We start from the raw sequence: 20677 nt of genomic DNA on the forward strand, positions 1-20677 counted from the left end.
TTTCGCCTTCCTCTGCAGCATGGGGCACGGGTCACTTGCTGGAGGATTCTCTGCTCCTTGAAGCCTTTAAACCACGATTTGAGGACTTCAATAGCTCAGACATAGGTGAGAGGTTTTTCGCAGGAGTGGGTGGGTGAGATTCTGTGGCCTGCGTTGTGCAGGAGGTCAGACTAGATGATCATAATGGTCCCTTCTGACCTTAATATCTATGAATCTATAAAACAGAAGATCAAGAATAAATAATCAAAAAATCCATTTTTAAAATAAAAAATGAGTCTCGCATTGTTCTCATCATCATCCAATAGAATGTTCATCAATCAAAGGGAACTATGATCTAGTGGTTAAAGTACAGGCCAGGGAGCAAGGAGATCTGCATTCTGTTCCCAGCTATGCCGCTCAGGCCTTGCATGGTCCCTGTCCTTCTCCTCAGTTTTCACATCTGGAAAATCAGGATAATACTATACTGACATTCATTAATGTCGAGAAAATGTCCTGAGCTGCTTGTGTGGAAGGTATTATAGAGAGAAGTGAGAGAAGGAAGGAGGAGATGAGGGAGATGCTAAACACCCCTCACCCTCAAATCCACCACAAATCAGAATCCATAATACTAATTGCCTCTTGGGAAGTAGGCAAGGAAATCAGACCACTTCCTGATTGGATGTCATCTTTTTGGAAGATTCTCATATTACAGTGATGGGTGTGGTACAAAAACCTAGACAGAGTAAATATATAAAATAGATTAGAGAGACAGAGAAAAATAGGGATATGGACAGAGTGCACTAGACTACAGAGATTTTCCACCCCACTTTGCATTGGTCTAAATAACAACAGAAGACGTAAGGCAGACAACAGTCAGGCCCACAGAATCTAATCCATCAATCTAGTATTTCTATAGAGCCTGTCAGTGTAGTAACTAACTGCTGAACAGGCATATTAGAGTTGCATGGTGGTGGCCATCATGGACTTTATAAAAGGTTCTGCTCTTCATGCTTCATGTTTTGAGAAGCTTTGCTTGGGTTATTTGTTGGCTTGTTTTAAACCAACTTCAATTATGATTTTAGGGGTTAAAGCAAAACTGATATCTGAATAGGGTTGCCAGGTGTCCAGTTTTTGAATGCCTAGTAGAAAATGGACCCTGGCGGCTCCGGTCAGCAGTAAAAGTCCGGTTGGTGGCACAGCGGGGCTAAGGCAGGCTCCCTGTCTGCCCTTACTCCGTGTGGCTCCTGGAAGCGGCCAACACATCTGGTTCCCAGGCGCAGGGGCTGCCCAGCTCCGCAGCTCCCATTGACTGGGAACCGTGGCCAATGGGAGCTGTGGGTGCAGTGCCTGCAGGTGTGGGCAGCGCACAGAGCCTCCTCACCCCTCCACCTAGGAGCTGGACATACCTGGGAGCCGCCTGAGGTGAGCACCACCCTTCCGGAGCCCACACCCCAACCTCCTGCCCCAGATTAGAACCTCCTCCTGCATCCTAACTTCCTCCCAGAGCCTACACCCCAACCCCTGCCCCAGCCCTGAGCCCCCTCCTGCACTCCTAACCCCTCATCCCCATCCCAGAGCCCACACCCCTTCCTGTACCCAAATCCCCTGCCCCAGCCCTGCGCCCCCTCCTGCACTCTGAACCCCTCAGCCCCAGCCCAGAGCCCCCTCCTTTACCCTGAACCCCTCATTTCTGGCCCCATCTGGATCCCAGAGCCCTCACCCCCTCCCACACTTGAACACCTACCCCAGCCCGGTGAAAATGAGGGAGGGTGGTGGAGAGTGAGCGATGGAGGGAGGAGGACTGGAGTGAGCAGGGGTAGGGTCTTGGAGAAGGGACAGGGCGGGGTGGGGCCTCAGGTAAGGGGCTGGGTATGGGGTGGGGCAAGGGTGTTCGGTTATGTGCGATTAGAAATTTGTCAATCCTATATCTGAATCCAAATATCTTCAAAATTCATATATACATGGATATCGGGTTTTGATTCCGTCCATTGTTTATATAGATAGAGTTCAGTCATCTGGGTTCAGCTCCTCCAGAAGTTCAGAATGGGGAAGAAGTCTGGTGCCCACATTTTGCTACAGATCCCATGTCATTTTAAAGTCACTCTCCTGAGGGACCACTACCCTGGATGTGCGAGATATCATACTTATCCCTACATTACAAACAGCTACACTTGATTGACTGTAGTGGGAGTTGTATGGCTAGCTGAATGCAAGTCTTTGATATACTTGGGAAAAATGGTGTAAAACCCAGTCCATTGGAGTTGGTTCAGGACATAAGTGTATCTGATCCATTAAATAACAGTGACCATAACAACAGCCACACGGGGTGCGGGGTCATATCAAAAGTTCAGTGAGAAACTTAAGGAAGTGGAATTTAAACTAGAGAGTTTCAATCAGAAGTGGCCTGAAGGAAAAATGAAGTTCAGATCCATAGAAACAGCATGGAGGTTGCCAAAGAATCTTTTATAAGCATCTCAGATGGTGGCCATAGTCCAAACCAAACACAGAGAGGAAAAAATCAAGAAAAATTTGCACCATTAAAAAACTGAGCAATCACATCACAAAGACAGTGAGGTACAATAATACAGTCTCTATATGACTCAGAGGTGACATCACCTGGATTGCTACATTCATTTCTGGGCACTTCCTCATCAGAGTGATTGGAGAGAGTTCAGAGAAAAGCCACATAAATCATCCAGGTGGTGGAAGGACTGACTTATTAGCTAACATTAATTGCTCAATCTGTATAGACTGGCTAAGTGATGATGATTAAGAGAGGGGAGAGACATGATAACAGACAACAGTATGCAGTTGAAAGGTGTAAATCCCAAAAAAGGAGAGGAGTTACAGCACAAAAGGTATAGACATAAGATTAAGAGTTGGAAAATTTAGGCTGACAGCAAAATATACTAGGCTGTGGAATAGCCTCTTAAGGAAAGAGACAGAAGCCCCTCTTGCCTGGAACTTTACAACTAGACTGGAAAAAGCACTAGAGATGTGATGCAGAAAACAATCCTGCACTGGACTCTGGGAGATGTGCTGGGAAGGATTTGATATGGACAGTTTTTCCAGTTCCATGACTCTAAGGGTACAAGAGCTTTTTCTGGCCAAAACCAAACCTGTTTTAAAAATATGGAAACATGTGAAACAAACTTCAGCAGACAAAATGATGAATAGTCAGAAGGGGACTAAATTAATACTCAGTGGATACTCCACTGAATTAGTCCCAGGTGGCACTGTAAAGAGACAGCTGAATAAGCAGGGGCAAATTGTGTTCTGAGGGCACGGGGGAAATGGCCTTTTTAAACTCAGGTGATACAGTGAGGAGAGATGGACTAGCAGAGCAGGGTAGTGGCTGAGGTGAATGGAGAGATACACCTATGGAACAAGGATCAAATGTAACTATGAGTGGGGCCACAGGGGGCAAATGACCTTCTGAATTGGGGTTAGGCGGCCCACTGAGGGGATAACTTGTGTTATTACAATCAGCAGAGATTTAAAACTCTGCACACCTGGCCCTGCAAAGAAAGGGCTAGATCTTGTTCCATTGAAGTCAAAACTCCCAGTGACATCAAGAGGAGCAGGAGCAGGCTGTCACAGTAGAGGGGCTCAATCTACATCAGTAATGCTTCTTTAGCTCTGAACATTATTTTTAGGCTCGTGAAGGGAAAAAGCAACTCTCTCCCTAGCTGAGCACTAAAATGCTGCGAAGTGCAGCCCACAGATACAGATAGAAAAATCACAATGCTGTTCAGGTGGGGGAATGGAGGGAGGGCAGACATCTGGAAGCGATGAGATGAAATGCTACTGTCAATTCCCATTCATAAGCACACTAGCATCAGTGAATGGAGGCAGGATAACCACCAGCAAAACCTGTAATGTGCAAGTTCCTGCACAAAGATAAGCCAAACCAGATCCTGTGCAGTGTCAACCTGCAGTGAAACTAGTTCTCAGCTTCCCTAACTAACTGGACAGTAAGGAATTCAGGTGGGTGGAGGAAGGGAAATAAACTTTTCTTTGCTGAAAGTTTGAAATCACAGGCTCAGTAGGACAGTGGCTTTTCACTGCATTTGGCCCTATCATCAGATGGAAAAACAGGCGTTATCAGCATGTTCTCTGAATGACATTTGCTTTTCTTTTTATATTTCTTTTCATTAAATTTTAGGGTAAAAACTTCTCTCTGGGCAAAAGAATGAAGTGATGGACCCAGGAACGGAAGCCTCTTTTTTTCGGCCTACAAAGGAAGTGCTCCACAGAATGCTCACAGTTTAGTTTCTGCAGATTCCAAAACCTTATTATTCTGGTGGAGGAGGAGAGAACCTGGTAAATGTTAGCTCCCATGAAAGTGAAAGGCTAAAAACGCTGGCTAATGCTAGGCAGGTTGAGCTCAGGCACTTCGTAAGGGTCTCTCACAGAGCTCTGCCAATGCACCTGCCACTGGCCTGATATTACAGCCCTGTGCTCTCCACCCAGCCCTGTGCTCTCCACTATACCTCAGCAACCTGCAGCTTCCCTGTCTACTTCAGTTCTGGCCCTCCGACACAGCTCAGCCAATGCACTTCCATCCTAACCCTTACAGTCCTAGACCTCTTGAGCAGGGCCTGCCAACCATGGGACGGTTTTAAGAGGTGAACAGAAACCCCAACAGGGATTAGGCTCCAGAAGGGTCCTTCCTTTAACGCCACCTACAGGAGTATGGTCCAGCATATAACACATCATTAGAGAATTAAAGCTATGTGCAGTAATAATGTTACTTGCATGTGATGCTAGACCTGTGTGCAGGAATGCTCCCTTGTGGTCCACGCTCTGAACAGTTTTGTAGCTTTCTGCTGCCCCCTGCCAACTAACCCCATGTACCTGTCCAGATATACAGTAGGGCCACTTGTAGTTCTCATTAAAAGAATTGGAGGGAATCCCTGCTGAGCCTGAGAAAGTACTAGGAAAGACACGCAGTCATGATACTGAAGATATGATACTGTGAGGTATTACAACAAAGAGGGCTTGATTCTGTGTCAAACACAGTTGATTGCCTCTGCATGTGCTTTCCAACTGATTATGCGTGTTGGTACCTTGATCTTCATATTTAGAAGCTACATGTGATACTTCATTGCTTACCATATCTTCTGCAGGCATTGTGCTCAAAAACCTAAGCAACACCATAAAAAACCTTCTGCATAGCCAATAGACGAAGCATTTCTGGCAGTTATTCTAGTGAGGATACTATTTAAGCAGGTATTTGAGAAATGCAATGTTTAATCACAGCCCTCTCTCCACATGTGCAAACTAATTAAAAAAGTTAAATCCACAAATCTATATACATATATATATATATATATATATGGGGATATTTTTCTTACCCCAGGGTTCTGTTCAGCCTGGCCATCCCTGCAATCTTTGCCCTAGGGCACTGCTTTTGTGACTGACAGCTGATAGCTTTTCTAAACACTCGAGTGGAGAATTACAAAACTCACTAGTGACTATAACTGTTTGAAAATAAAAATTACATTATCACTTTGACAATATTTACAACTCCCTAAACCATAAAGTGCTTTTCAGTTTTATTTGCTAAGGTTTATAAAAATGAGCCTACACAAAAACACTAGGCACATATATAAATTAAACTTAAAACTCAGATACAAAGAAGAGACTGAATTTGCCCACTATTGCCATTAAAATGTTCCCAGGCCACAGAAACCAAATCCCTCCCTCCCTCCCTCTATTCACTCATCCTCTCCTCAATTCACCCTCTCAGAAAAAGCCTGGGAAAATAGATAGGCCTTTCTGTTGAAAGTCAACAAACTTTGGCTCTCCCAGACCAAGAGAGAAAAATGAATGTCAGAGCTGATCACCCACCAGTGAGACAATGAACACTGCAAGGGAATGACAGGTCAAGCATCCCAGTCATTTGTTAAGTAAAAGCACAAGGAGAGAAGCCATTGCTAAATGGGTAGGACCCAAGCCATAAAGGCCCTTGCTAGGTCAAAAAGCAAGATCTAGAATTACACCTGGGAATGACCTGGAAACCAGTACAATCTCCAGAGCAATGGCGTGACATGCTTCACACTGGAAACACTGTTATGTAAGCAGTAAGCTGGGCTGTGCACCAGATGAAGTTTTCAAGTGGCCTTCAGGTGTAGTCCCATGTAGAGCAGATTGGAATAATCCCATCTGATAGTGAGGATGGCACAGATAACCTTGGCAAGGCCCATATCCAGAAAGATCCAGTTGTAAGCTCCTTGCCAAATACAGGTGGAAAAAAACACACATATATGCAGAAGGAACCAGTTTTGCACAAGAACTCCAGGTTCTTACAAACCTGAGTAATAAAAGTCAGTCAGACTCATCTAGGTCCTAATCTTCAAATATAGTTACCTACCTGGACATCTCCATTAAGGACATAGCCCCACAAAATAGGTTATAACACACCTAACCTCCAATCTGATGTCTGATCCAACATCTCCTGAAGTAAAAATTAGGATCTTGAAGAGCCTACTTCTGGGGGAATTCTTCACCACTGCACGTGCACAGAATTCATGTCCCCCACAGATTTCTTTGCTTCCCTGCAGAAAATGATGGGGAAGCAAAGGGAAGCTGCAACAATAACGGTCATCCACCCCTCCCCAGCAGTACGGGGGCATGGCTTTGGGTGCCTGGAGAAGCCGACGGAGAGGTAAATCACCATGGGGGGCAGGGCTTGTGCAGGTGGTGGGGAGCAGGGCTAGGGATGCCCCAGCTAGTGATTCCTACCCTGTGCTGGGCTCAGCTGTTAGTCCTGGCTTGGCTGGGGAAGGATGGGACTTGTTCTTCTCCTGCAAGGAGCAGCCAGGGCCAAGGCCACCACCAAAAACCTCCCCAACTGCAGGAAGCTGCACCCCAGCCCCCTGCTTCCTGCCCCCATTGCTACTCAGCCACAGGGGGAGGAATCACTGTCCAGGGAGCTGCTTCCCTGTCTACCCAACCCCCATGGATCCAGACCCCCCCTAGACCCAGTCCCCCTGTTGAATCTCACTCCCCCTTCACCCAGAACACAACCACCGAGCCTCTGCACACAAACCCCCCACCTGGCTGAGCCTCATCCCCTGCATCCAGAGCCCCTTGCACCCAACCTCACCTAATGAGCCCCCCTACTCCCCTCCTCTCTGCATCCAGATCCCCCACCCCTGCACCCAGACCACCCTCTGCTGAACCCCCCGCACTCAAATCCCCACCTGGGCTACCCTGATGAATCACAGAATATCAGGGTTGGAAGGGACCTCAGGAGGTCACCTAGTCCAACCCTCTGCTCAAAGCAGGACCAATCCCCAATTTGTTCCCCAGATCCCTAAATGGCCCCCTCAAGGATTGAACTCACAACCCTGGGTTTAGCAGGCCAATGCTCAAACCACTGAGCTATCCCTCTCCCCTGAGTCCCCTGCACCCAGACCCTCACCCCACTGAGCCCCAACCAGTTGCACCCAGACCCCCACTCCACCAAGCCCCACTCCCCCAGCCCTGGACACCCCTGCTGAGGCCCTCCACACCTAGACTCTCCCTGCCAAGCCCCAACCACTTTCACCTGGACCGTCCTGCTGAGTTCCATTCCCACTGTACCTGGAACCTCCCCCCACGCAGTGAGCCCCTGTGCATCGAGATGCCCCCTCTCCCCAAACCCACTGAGCTGCCCACACCCAGATTGCCCCACCCAGAACTATCTCAACCCACACCTGGATCCCCCCATTTTAAACTTCTCCACACTTGGATCCTGAGCCTGCTTGCCCCACACCTGGATCAGGGTCCAGGGCTGAGTGTGCCTGCGAGACTCTGCTCCTCTTGTTTACTATCTTCGTGCACCTGGCATGGAGGGGCAGGACCCTGGGGTTTTTCTGGGGCAGGCCTGACCCTTGCACTTTGTCAGGGTTGGGTGCAGCCTCACTGCTGAGTCCGTATTCCAGGGAGGCGCTGCACAGTGATCTTCCACCTCCTTGCAGTCAGTGGCCTGTGTTCCCCACTTCCATGCTGGAACCTCCACATTTATGTATTGACAAAATATGCAGAATTTTGAAGAATTTCAAAATGTTGTATGAAGAATTTTTTTTTTGGCACAGAATTTTTAATTTTTTGGCATGGAATTCCCTCAGGAGTAATCAGATCCAAATGGAAAGTTAGGATATTTTATTATGACACCCATGATATTATTAGACTTGGTTGACAATCTTACACAAAGAAGCCTCATTAGACAGAAACAATGCAATACAAGCCTATCCTACAACCATTGTGGGGCTGCTACAAAAATAACTCCAGCAAAGATCTGCACCATCTCTTCCCTGCATATGACCTCCTGTGCACCAGCAATTTGGGCGCATCTACTGCTGGTAGCAACAGCTACCAGAGTGGAAGGATTAATGGTGCATTAACATGAAAGCCCCAGTTGTGGCTATTTAAATGCTAACAGCCTTAAGCGAGTTATCCAACACACAAGCTTACAGTGTGAGCCACTGGAACTTAATTATGAAACATCTGGGGCCAAATTCTGCCCTTTGGATTTGCACAAAGTGATCCTACAGAAGCTAATGGGAGCCCCATGCACCATGTGAAAGGCGGCGCCTGGCTCTGGAAAAGGACTATTTTAACGCTGAAGTAAAGGGTTAATTTTTACCAAAGACTTTTTAAAAATATGCCAAACATCTTTTTTTTTTTTCATTTTTAAATTAATCATCAGCTAAACTCCTGGGTTGGTCAGGCATGCCCTGATTTGCATTCTTCACTAATATCCTTGAAAAACTAGCTAAAGAAAAGCACAGTTTTAAAGCCTGGCATGTTGAATTAATGTTCCGTTAAATCTGGCAGATTTTGCCCATAGTTTTCTATTGACCCTGCTTGCAATTCTCCTTTTGACGCTCTTCTGAGGCACCTTTTCCCATCCAGAGGGCTTTTCATAGTCCAAAGACATTTTCTGCCCAGGCAAAGCATATTTTCACCTCCTTCTCACTGCCCAGAACAATATTCCAGGGCAGATCAGGAGGTATGCTATTAAGCCCAAAGCATGAACACAGCAACTCTTGCATTGCTGCTAACGGATCTGTTCAATTTCAAATCTTCTGGGAAGCAGTAGGTAAACATAGATTTTGTTTTAGCAGTTCAGTTACAGTTAAGGGAGCATCTGACCAGGTTGTACACAATAAACCTCCAATAATAGAATTAAGTTCTACTTTGGTTTGAAATTTTGGCATACGTGGCTTTAGTCCCAGTGAGATTTTGGTTTCCAGCAAATTAAGGAAGCATACTGATTTTCCACTGCCTTGCTCCTTTACACCTGTGCAAAATGAGTGGAAAATATTCCCACCAGTGTTGGTCCATACTGATTTCTGGTTTGGTAGCATCATACACCCACTTTGCACTAGTGATAGTAACTCCAAAAGGTGCAAGGCAGTCAAGAATCAGGCCCATTATGTTCTTTGCTACTTTTTTAGAGACAGGCCCACAAACTGTCAGTAGGGTAAGGAGGGGGCAGGCACTGAGAGCATAGGAGAAACAGACTCTTCCTGCTCTCAGTTCTGGTGCTCCCATGGAGATCCAGCACAGTCTGCAGCTACCCAGAACTGCGACTGCAGGGAAAATCCTGCTCAACTCCCAGCTGCAGCGTGCTCAGTGTGGACAGAATCTTCAGTGATCGAGACTAATGTATCTCTACGGAGCAGAGGCAACAGTGATTTTTCAGAGGCTTATAACTTGGCCAGATTTGTACAGATTTTGTACAGGATGCAAAAAGGAAGGCCACCCCACTACCAAATTTCAAGTCCCTACTTCAAAGCATGGGGGTGGTACAGCTTCTCAAAGAAAAAGTCACCAGAACATTTTCACATGGGCAAAACACCTTATTTTTTCCTAGCCTCATTTCTGGATATAGCTCCACAACTTTGGCTGAAATTTTCCAGAACAAATTGTCTGAATCATATATGCAGTATAGAAAATTTCAGCCCAAATGTTTAAAATTTGACAAAATTATAGGCAACTGAAAACACGGTCTTATAATGGGAAGTGATGGGCAACCTTAAGAGTTGGCACTGTTACCAGCTGCACCCATAACCCAGAAAAAATACCACCCCTCAGACACACACATTGTACAATATATGCATTAGCATTTAATGAAGTGCCAGGGGTCTATTTTAATCTTAATTTGTAGGCTTTTAGTCAGGCAACACTCATTAGCGTTAATGTGTGCTGTTAAGAATATAGGGTGGGATTTTCAAAAGCAGTTAGGAGCACCAGTCCCATTTAATTTCAATGAGATTTGTGCACCTATTTCACATAGGCAGTTTTGAAAATCACCCCCATATCCTTTAGAGTAGGTATTCTTATGAATGGATGCATTATAAATTGTACCTGGCTGCTTCATCTCATTTTCCCTTTTCTTTTTCTTTCTTTTCTTTCTCTTTCTTTCTTTCTTTTGCTTCATCTCATTTTCCCTTTTCTTTTTCTTTCTTTTCTTTTCTCATTTAAATTTACTTTCTTGCTTTTTCTGTCCATGTCTCCCAGGTTTCTTGATGTCATCCATCAGGGTAGCATCTTAGTGCTGGGTCATAATTTTTATGTTTACCTTTATCTTGCATTTATTATGATAAACTCTCTCAGCCTTGCTCCCACACCTTTAGTTAACTCTTATTTCCTAATCTCCTCAGTTCACACCAAGCACAGGGGGGAATTAGGTACTTGTAGAGGCAATGCTGGCTGTCAGAGATTGATTGACAGCAAGCACAGCATCTGCAAGTGACGAGACGCTACAGTTTGTACAGTGAGGTGAGACCTCTGTGCCCAATACGCCTTTCTTGATTGGATAGACATTTTGAGTGTGACTGCCGATCATTGTTAGCTCAATGACTCCCTGCATCCTCCTCACTTCCTTTTCCCAGGCTGTCAGTCTGGTACACTGAAGAGAAATCACAGGTTTTCTAACTGGGTTTGTGTCTGCAACAGAGGAGAAACCTAAATACAGGCCAGATCTGCAATGATCATGAAGAGTGCGTTACACAGATTCCACGGGTATGGACTATCAGACTTGTGCCCATCTGATTAACTTTCCAGCTGTTCCCTAATTACTATGATAAACATATAAGGACTGTGGCCTCTCTAGAAAGAAAGAAAGAAAGAAAGAAAGAAAGAAAGAAAGAAAGAAAGAAAGAAAGAAAGAAAAATTTAATTTATCAGCAAAAACTCACAAAAAATCTCTGAAGTCACACATTATTTTACCTTCTGTGGTTCAAGTATTTCATATGTAACAAATCCTCTAGAGGGCACATGAGACCCCGATGGTCCTGTAACCAGCTTGGCAGAGGGAATCCATGCCCACTTCAAAGGTATCAGACTGGAGACTACTGTTGGGGCTATGTGGCCCAGTTCAGTCTTCTTGACTGCTACCTGCATGGATGTTTGGGAGGCATCATGCAACCCACTCCAATGCTATTTCCTCATTGAATCTGTGACTGCCTCTGGTAAAGTGAAGGCATGTCCAGCAACATGAACACTACGTGGCCTGTCCCGAAGGGGCTTTTCTATGCTCAGGATGAGTAGCTGGGGAATCCAGCCAGGATGTGCAGCTGCAACAGGCTGTGAATCTGACCTGATAGATGTAACCTTTCCTCGGGTTTAACTACGATAGGATGGTCCTTTGGCAGGTCACTTTTCAACAAAGTCGAGGATAAAAGTTATCTTAGTCTTAGAGGGCACTAAAGCTCTTGGGAACTATGGTGTCTCTAGTGTTCTGATGGAAGGCAGAAAACATAGACAGTGAATCTCCTTAGTTTATGCGTGGTTTTATGGGTAGCCTTAGCTTACATAGCTCAGTAGCTCGTGACTACTGCAATAACAAAGAGTTGCTTTTTTTGCTATATTTTTGCAAAGTCTCATGGGAAGCTTATTTTGCATACACTGAGAGAGTGTTTGCCTGATAAACCGCACGTACTGTATGTCTGTCTGGCACAAATGAGAGCAATTTGTCCTCTCATTTATAAGAGTCTATTTATAATGGTACTTACACAATTGACCCATGGGCTTCCTGTTCCCCCCATAAACATAGAAATAGAAGCTTTCACACTCACCCCAAGCCCATGACAATTATGCCCCTTTAAGTCCTGCTTCCACTGAGGGTGATCACAGGGACCACAGATGCCTAGGGAAGGTTCTGATGAAATAGATCAGCAATAGCATCTGGCAAGGTGCATGGTCACAGCAAAAATTTACATACCTCAGGTTACTGTGAGGCACCAAAGGTGGAGATCAGGTGTTTTTGAACACATAAGGAATGTGGTGTTTGTTGTTACTATTTCCTCCTGAAATATAAAAAGTCATGTCCTGAGAGAAGCTATGCAGGTGCTCAGCACCTCTTAGAATTTGCCTCAAAGTACTTCGCAAAATTAGCTTAATAAGCTCTCAACAACTGCAATGAAATCTCAACAGCCTTTGTCATCCAGTCAGATTCATTCTTTGTAATGTCCATTTTACAAAACAACATACACTATATATCTAGAACAGATATCCTTGTGTTAGATTACATAGGTATGTGCTAAATAAATTTATCATAGGCTGCATAGTCAACATAGCACACATCCTTTCTCCTAAGGCTTATTCTAATATTTCAAAACACTGCGCATCTTCAGACAGCCACCATTTAAAAAGATTCAACAAGCCAGAGCAACATTTCCTCTTTCTCCTCACAGATCCTCCTTAAAAAAAATCACATCTGCCCAAGACATGAGGGTTCAATCCTGCCCCAGTGACAGGTTTTCTATCTATACAAATGTCACTGCTTTAACATCTGATATTTTGCACTGGAAGAACTGAGAGTTTTATCCCACTTGGGAAGGAGAGGTTCCCAACTTCCTAACGGGATATGCAGCACTCATTTCTAGCCCTGATCGTGCCCAACAGATCAAAATTAATGTAATGTCATTCACAGGCTATTTTAGGTCATTTGTAGGGTTTTGATATTTATTAGTTTGAATATTTTTCTCCCACTGTGCCCTACACTGTAGGATTCATGAACCTAAGGGACCTGGCCTTGCAGATGAAGATAGGTGACAAACTGTTCCAATACATTAAAAAAAACAAAAATCTAAATTTTTCCTCAAATATTGTTTCCATAATGTGTGTGGCATCTACAGAATATATAAAGGTGTATATATAAAGATAGAGCTATTTGTAGTATTCATTGTGAATATATTAATAAACTCAGAGTATGTCTACACAGCAAAAGCAGTGCACAGGCTAGCATACACCAAACTTGTGTGAATCCAGCTAGCGTAAAAGTAACAATAACAGAGAAGCCAGCATGGGCTTTAGAGAAACCTAATGAACGAAGTACGTAGTACCCAGGGTCTGTGCCAGGCTTGTGCTACCCATGCTGAGGCCTGCGCTACTCGGTCGTTACTGTTACCTGCGCTAGTTGGATTCAAGGTAGCTTGGGCAGGTTAGCCAATATACAGCGTTTGCTGTGCAGACATACCCTCATTTACCCCTTTTTTCTGTTTGGGAAGAATTTGTGAGCCAAGTTAAATTTTGCAAACATATTTGCTATTCCTAAGTATTCACTGACTGGCCCGGATGTATGTTTTTCACCCTATCGACTGTTTGTGAACTGTTCACATTTACTATTTGTTATTTATACTGTTTTATTCACAGGTCAGCTAAGTCACATGGAATAATTTCTGCTACGTGATTTGTTAACCAGGTGGGATAGAAATCTATGATTTTTTAAAAATGGAGTTTTAAAATTTAAATTCAAATATTTTAAAATTTAAATACAGTTTTCTTTTTTAAAAATAAACCTATTTAAAATTAAATTTGAAATCATGACTGTTTATGTTAAGGCCTAATCTTACTATACTCTATGAATCATTTATATTAAATTTAAAAAAATAATATGAAACAGTACATTTGCTGCCAAGTTTTAAAGTCAAACCATTGAGCTGGTTGAAGTCACTGGCTAAGCACTAGAGCCAGAGTTTTTTGAAGTACTAAACCAGCTTTTGTCATTAGTAGCCTTTTCTGCAGGTGTAGTCAGAATGTTTTATTAATTTCAGTGTATTCAACTTGTTCAGTTCAATAACTAGTTTCTTCAAAGTTAAGAAACCAATCAGAGTTGAGAAAGCAGAAAAACACTGTTTTCCTCTTCCAATATTTGACTAAAAACTAGGTGTAAGAGGATGAATTCTACTAGTTCTAAAATCTTGACCGACGTGGTAACTAGAGACCATCAGTTTAATTCAATAACTACAGAAAATACGTCCTTTGTTTAATAAATCAATTAAATTTTAAATGCAAAACACGTTTTGATAAACTTTCTGATAAATGTTTTTTTTGTTACATATCCAGCCCACTTAAGGAAAAAAAATGCTGGTTTTGTGCATTTTTAATTTAATTTGAATTTCCATCCAAATAGAGTTTGACATAAATCACAAGTAAAAAATTCATCATCATCTAGTAAATAAGAAATGCATCATTCACCATTTTATAACATAATAAAAATGGTAAACATCAAGAATAATTACTTACATATAAGTAGACAGTGTACAGATACAGTGTATCTGCCCAGTTAGAAAAGAAAAAGAAGGCAGCATGAAATATAATGCAAAGACTATATTTCGTTGCAAATCAACATGTTTTCAGTAATTCCCAAGCTATGAGAAGCATCCTTTCTTTAGGAAAATAACTAAGAAGTACAAATGCAAAATGAGCTTAAAATAGATGATTTAAATCAAGATTTTCCAATTGCTGGTTTAAATCATGATTAAAACCAGTGATTTAAATCAATCCAGACAGATGCTAACTAACAGCTTTTCACCTGAATATTTGTGAAATGCCAGTAAAAAGAGGCACAAATATAGTCAAATCAAATAGACATTAAAAATGTGAACAAATATTCACTGACAACTTTTCTGCAGTGTCCTGCTAGCTCTAGTACTAAGGTATGTTTAAAGGTGGAGGGATCAGACAACTCATACAAACAACATAAACTCTCACATTTGTAAACAGTTTTGGTGTGATATATATAAACCACATATGAATTATATGAGGGGTGGGATGGAATAAAGGATTTACCAGCACTCATGTCGGAAGTTCTGCATGACTTACCTACTGGTGGCTTCCCTACTTTCAAGCAATGTGGCCATCCCAAACTCATGCCTTTAAAGACTTTATGCCACACAGCCTTGCTATGTACACTTGATCCACACTACATCAATACGAACTGAAATCTACACATTAATTATGTGATTTAGCCTGGTAGTGCATTTTGCCATTACATGGGGACTCCAGTTTAGGTCCACTGACTCCCCTGACCAAGAGAGGCTGGGAGAGATATGGAGGCAGCTGACTTAGCTGCTGGGAGAAATGAACAATTACGTCACTTTCTAGTGAACCTTCTAGCGATGGTAGAGAGCACCATTCAGCTCTCATCTGTCAGAGAAAGGACTGTTACGATGCATGGAGTCTGAAGGTGGTGGCAATGGGGAATAAATTGTGGGGAGTATAGGGAACTTACAGGGCTCTTCCTCACCTCACTGAAAAAAGTCAGTGGATTAATTTATGCAATAGCCCATCGCCATCTCGAAAGTAAGACTGTTAGCTGGCTGCTATCCTGCAAGCTATGCTTTCACCGTAACTGAATGTACTGAGAAGTGAAATAGTAGTGCATTAGTGGACTAGGTCGCATCGCGATGAAAATGGAAGCGGAGAAGATGTTTGCTTGTTAGCACCACGGACAGAGCAGTCAGCAAAAGGGAATCGCTTTTTGTCTGGGAGAACAAAAACAAAATCAATGTTAAATTTCAGTGTGTTTCTTGTCAGTCTTTTACATTACAACCAGATTCATTTTTTACACTTACTAACCTATAAAGGGGGAAGGGAGGAGAAAAAAAATCTAGAAGATAAAATCCCAAAGCTGTCAGCAAGGATTTCTTCTGATCATGAGAGGTACTGAGCTCCTGCACCACTGACTTCAGTGGGACTTGCAAGTGGCTCAGCATCTCTCAGAGTCAGACCCTTAGCTATGTGATTAATTCACTTTGATACGAGTCATAAAACTAAACTCCCTGCGCAATGCTTTGAAAATTACACCTAAGAAGCGGAAGAGAGCAGGACCTTAACATCCCTCTCCCTTTCCCTTATGATGAGAACAAAAGCACTTCATAGCACCAAACCTACATTTCACTGTTCACATATTACATTTCAGTCCACAGATCAGTGGTTCCCAGCATTTTTATCTATTTAGGTATTTATACAGTCCCCACTACTACAGTATCTGAGCGCCTCACAATCTATACGATATTGATCGTTGCAACACCCTGCTGAAGTAGGAAAGCACTACTTATCCCTATTTTACAGGTTGGGAACTAAGGCACAGATAGGTTAAGAATAGTTACATGTTGTGACACTGAGCAGCACAGCACCTAGCTTTTAGGTGCCTAGAAAAATCACTGGAATTCACAAAGCCTGAATTAGGTGCTAGGCTCCCTATACAATGAATGCAGGGAGATACACACCATAGACTGTGATTCACAAAAGGCAGCATGCTAGTCATGGAGCTGCTTAAGCTAGCCAATGGGAACTGTCTACCAGAATGTATGCTAAGCCCTGCTCCTCTGATGGAGATAGGCTCCTAAGCCCAGGCAGCAGGAAGGCACCTAGATCTGCCAGCAATTCACAGCTGGGAACCCTCTATGCTGTTTTTGCAAGAAGCAAGGGTTTGAGGGGAGGGGAAAGAGGACCTCCCTCACACTTTTAGCCCAATGGTTAGGGTATTCTCCTGGGATGTGGAAGACCCCCAGTTCAAGTCCCCCCTCCACCTGAGTGGGAGAAGAGATTTGAACAGAGGTCTTCCACCTCTCAAGAGAGTGCTCTAACCATTAGGCTGTGGGATAGTCTGATGTACCAAATAACTAAAAAGTCATTGGAACAGGGGAACTGGATCCCACTTTTTGGGTGAATGCTCTAACAACCAGGTTATAGAATCATTTTTATGTTTGTTCTCTCTCTCCCTCTGGCCCAAATGACTCATTATTTGTCCATAAACAGCTTCAATAGGAGAGACTGAGGGAGACCTGAACCAGAATATCCCACAGCTTTGCAGTTAGGGCACTCACTTGAGATATAACAGAACTGTATTCAAATCCCTTCTCCCCTTCAGGTGGAGGGGGACCTAAACCGGGATCTCTACAATCCAGGTGTGTGCTCTAACCATTGGGCTAAAAGGCATAAGGAAGGTCCTCCTCCTTCTCCTCTTCCCTGGCTGTTTTGGGTGAACTCATCTGAGAGGCCTGGTCTGGCAGGTGTGCTCAGAGGGAGCCTACCGGATTGGGGCCTGCACATGAGAGAGGCTGCCAAATGCCTATTTTTCCCTGGTTCATGAATCACTCTGGGGCTTAGGCAGGAGATAGGTGCCCAGGTGCCTAGAGGGTGAAACAGGCAGACCTAGACGTTGCAGAAAGAAACATAGGCACCTAGGGAATGTTTATTGAGAAAACGTAGGCACTGATCACCTTTAAACACCTACAGGATTCATGGGGAGTTTTGTGAATTGCAGTGGAGCCTAAAATTGGGACTTAGGCACCTAAACATTTTTGTGACTCTAGGCCTAAGTGACTTGCCCAAGATCACACAAGAAATCTTTAGTTCAGCAGGCAACTGAACTCTGGTTTCCCAAGTAGCCGCTCAGTGCTCTAACCACTAGATCAACCTTCCTTTTCCATTTTGGTGTTGAAGCCTCCTCAGTCTGTGTTGGAAACATACTTGTCCTTCACATGTCTTCTTATGCCATGCCCTGGTCACACTGACTTCTTCCAAAGGTTTTTGCCCATTTTCTTTTCTCATCTCTGCTGACCTTTTCTGTCTCCACTTTTTCCCCTTCTTGCCTCTTTCTCCCCCAGCTCTCACCGTTCTTTCTCAGATTCTTCCCCCTCAGTCTCATCTAGACCTCTTTCTGGCTTTTCCATCTCCCCTTTCTCATCTTCCTTGGTGCGATCCCATTTCTACCCCTTCCCTCTCCACTACGCTCATCAGCAGGATTCACCATGCTGAAAGTAGGGGAGGAGCCCTTGGGGAGAGGCGCTCTTCTGGAAGCAAAAAACAAGCACGCTGCATGTTCCGCTGCTTGAGCGGAACAGAAAAAACTACCTGCCATGCTCTGCTCTCATTTCAGGTGCAGCTCACCAATGGGCTGGGATATGCGCACACAGTTTCTGGGTGAATTCATAGCATTGGTATTCATCTCTAAAGCTAAATAGTTTGGGACCGGCCTACTTGAAAGACCGCTTGTCCTTCTGTGGCCTACTGCTGCAGCTGAGAGCAGAAGAGGCGGCTGAGCTGGAGGCCCCCCAGAGGAGAAGTTGCTGCTGGCAGGGCAACCTTCATTCAGGGTCTTTGACCTTGGACCTTACTTTCTGTTTGTGCTCCATCAGATCTGTTAACCCCTGGGCATTTTGCAAAGTCATTTCTTTCCCCCTAGGTTTAGGGGCAGGGCTATTCTGAGGGTTGCAGGAGTTTGGGTTTATTTTATTCTACTCATTATATCTGTTGCTGAGGATGGATAAACAGCCCCATATCATATTGTGTATTTTAATTTCTGTATTGAGTGCTTGGAGCATAGCATAGAGGCTTTTATAAATCTAAATAAACACATCATTATATACATGGGAATCACTTCTGCAGCCCAGTTAGGAGCATGGCAGTTCCCCACCCCCATTTCTCCTCTCTTTCCTTTCTTTGCCAGCACCTCCTGCTGCTTCAATCTGTCGCATGGTGGCCAGTGAAAGACAGGCAAAGGGACAACCCTTGTTGCTTAGAGGTTCCCTTTGTTTATTTTTGCTGCCACTGCTGACTTAGGCTAAATGGCACTGGCAGTCACATACAACAGGGACCACTGCAACTCCGCCCTGAAGAGGCTTTGGGCCCATCTGGGAGCCAGAGCTGTAGACTGAAAAATGAAATGTGCATTTAAAGCTCAAAGTACAAACTAAAAGAAACTGTCAATTATAAACATTCATGTGCATGGTAAGGGCCTGACATGAAACAATGTTCTCTTGGGGCAGTAGCCCTGTCCTTTTATATGGCAGTACAGCCCAAAGCCCAATACAGGAGGCCTGACAAATAAGATGTGAAAAAATGCAGGTTGAGGGTAGTTCCATGGTAGGCACAAATGGTGAAGTCCTACATGCTTCTGTTCCATGTCCCAGTATTCCTTGGCACTAGGGCACATCCTTAAGCATGGATTTCTTGGCTTTTCTTGGCTTTGCATTCTACCATTAAAGCTCTGTCAGTGTAATTTTAATGCTTGAATTTATTATACAGTTTGCACAAAAAGTTCCCAACCATATTGGAAAAAAGTCTCCAGTCCTGGATTTTGGGTTGGGTATTTTCTGCTTAGATTTTGAATCTATTACTGTTGTTAAATGGTGTTTCCCTATCTTTCATTCTTGTTCCTGTCTGGGAATAATATTAAGGTTGGTCAGCACCTGGAGCTTTGTTGGTTTTCCAGAACCCAGACTGCAGCAACTTCTCTTAAACCCCAGTGAGAGAAGATATGCTTTTTCTGCCTGGCAGTATTTCAGAGGCATTAAGTGTAAGTAATTCACCATGCTTCCCCATTTCTGTAATGGGGGAGGACATCTTGATACATTTACAACACTCCTCTGGGGATATTTCATCAGTTCTACCTAACTCTAATGGACAATAATTGATTTGAACTTTCTACTTAGCACAGAGCTGTAAACAGCTTCACTCCAGGCTGCAGCAATGAACTGGCATTTTGTAAAATGAGAGAAATTTGGAAAACTTTTGCAAGTATCAAGACAAGAAACAGCTTGTCCTCTTGATTTTAATAACAGAGCTAATAGATACAAACTTAGATTATATATATTCCATTATAATACCCCCATATTCTTTCATCAGGGCTTTATACTTCAGACACATAAATTCACTTTCAGCGAAGACTGCCCCACAAGTATACAGTGTGTGAATGTATTTTTATCAGCAACATAGTAAATAAGAGAGGTGTTTTTTTTTTCTTTTGTAGAATCCAGAAGGGCAGATTCCACATCTTGTGCTCCTGGACAACACTTCCTAACTGTTAGAGCCCATTCACAAAGTAGGTTCTAAGGTTGGTGGACTGATACCCCCACTTCCCTGGCATTTTTTTTTTTCAGGGCCATGCCTTGTGTTGTTTCACTGATGGGCATAAGAGCAAAATTCCATCATTTTAGATTTTACAAAATTTGGCAAATATAACATTATATCCTTGCCAAGGTTTGCAAAGTGAAAATACAGAGTTTCTTCTAGCTTTGCTAGGGGGTAATTGAGCAACTCTTGCCATCAAATGCTGTGCATGTAATGCCCTGTTGCATTACAGATTTACACTAAAGGTTGCAATTGCACCAAATGATCACATCAATAATCCATATTTTATAAAAGCTCCCTATATATATATATATATATATATATGTCCAGTGGTGAGCTGGAGCCGGTTCACACCAGTTCGCTAGAACCGGTTGTTAAATTTAGAAGCCCTTTTAGAACCGGTTGTCCAACCTGCTGTCCCGTGAGGGACAACCGGTTCTAAAAGGGCTTCTAAATTTAACAACCGGCCAAAAGTGGCGCCTTAGGCGCTGGCTCTGTGGATGCTCCGGAGCTGGAGCACCCACGGGGAAAATTTGATGGGTGCAGAGCAGCCACT

At 43.6% G+C, this 20677-nt stretch overlaps 1 protein-coding gene across 9 annotated transcripts in view; it reads right to left on the reverse strand.

Annotated features, from left to right (window-relative positions):
* Positions 1–20677, reverse strand: part of ZBTB20 (zinc finger and BTB domain containing 20) — a 603210-nt gene that overhangs the window by 67983 nt on the left and 514550 nt on the right. The window contains exons 1-2 of one of the 9 annotated variants that reach the window (XM_077822459.1): positions 12200–12211; positions 10342–11085 (exon numbers count right to left, since the gene is read on the reverse strand). The exons of the other annotated variants lie outside the window; for them this stretch is intronic. The gene's annotated coding sequence lies outside the window, so the exon portion shown is untranslated. Of the gene's footprint in view, positions 1–10341; positions 11086–12199; positions 12212–20677 lie in introns of those variants that run through there. 9 annotated transcript variants of the gene reach the window in all.

This window comes from Eretmochelys imbricata, chromosome 1 (genome assembly GCF_965152235.1).
Source record: "Eretmochelys imbricata isolate rEreImb1 chromosome 1, rEreImb1.hap1, whole genome shotgun sequence".
NCBI classification, from domain to species: Eukaryota; Metazoa; Chordata; order Testudines; family Cheloniidae; genus Eretmochelys; species Eretmochelys imbricata.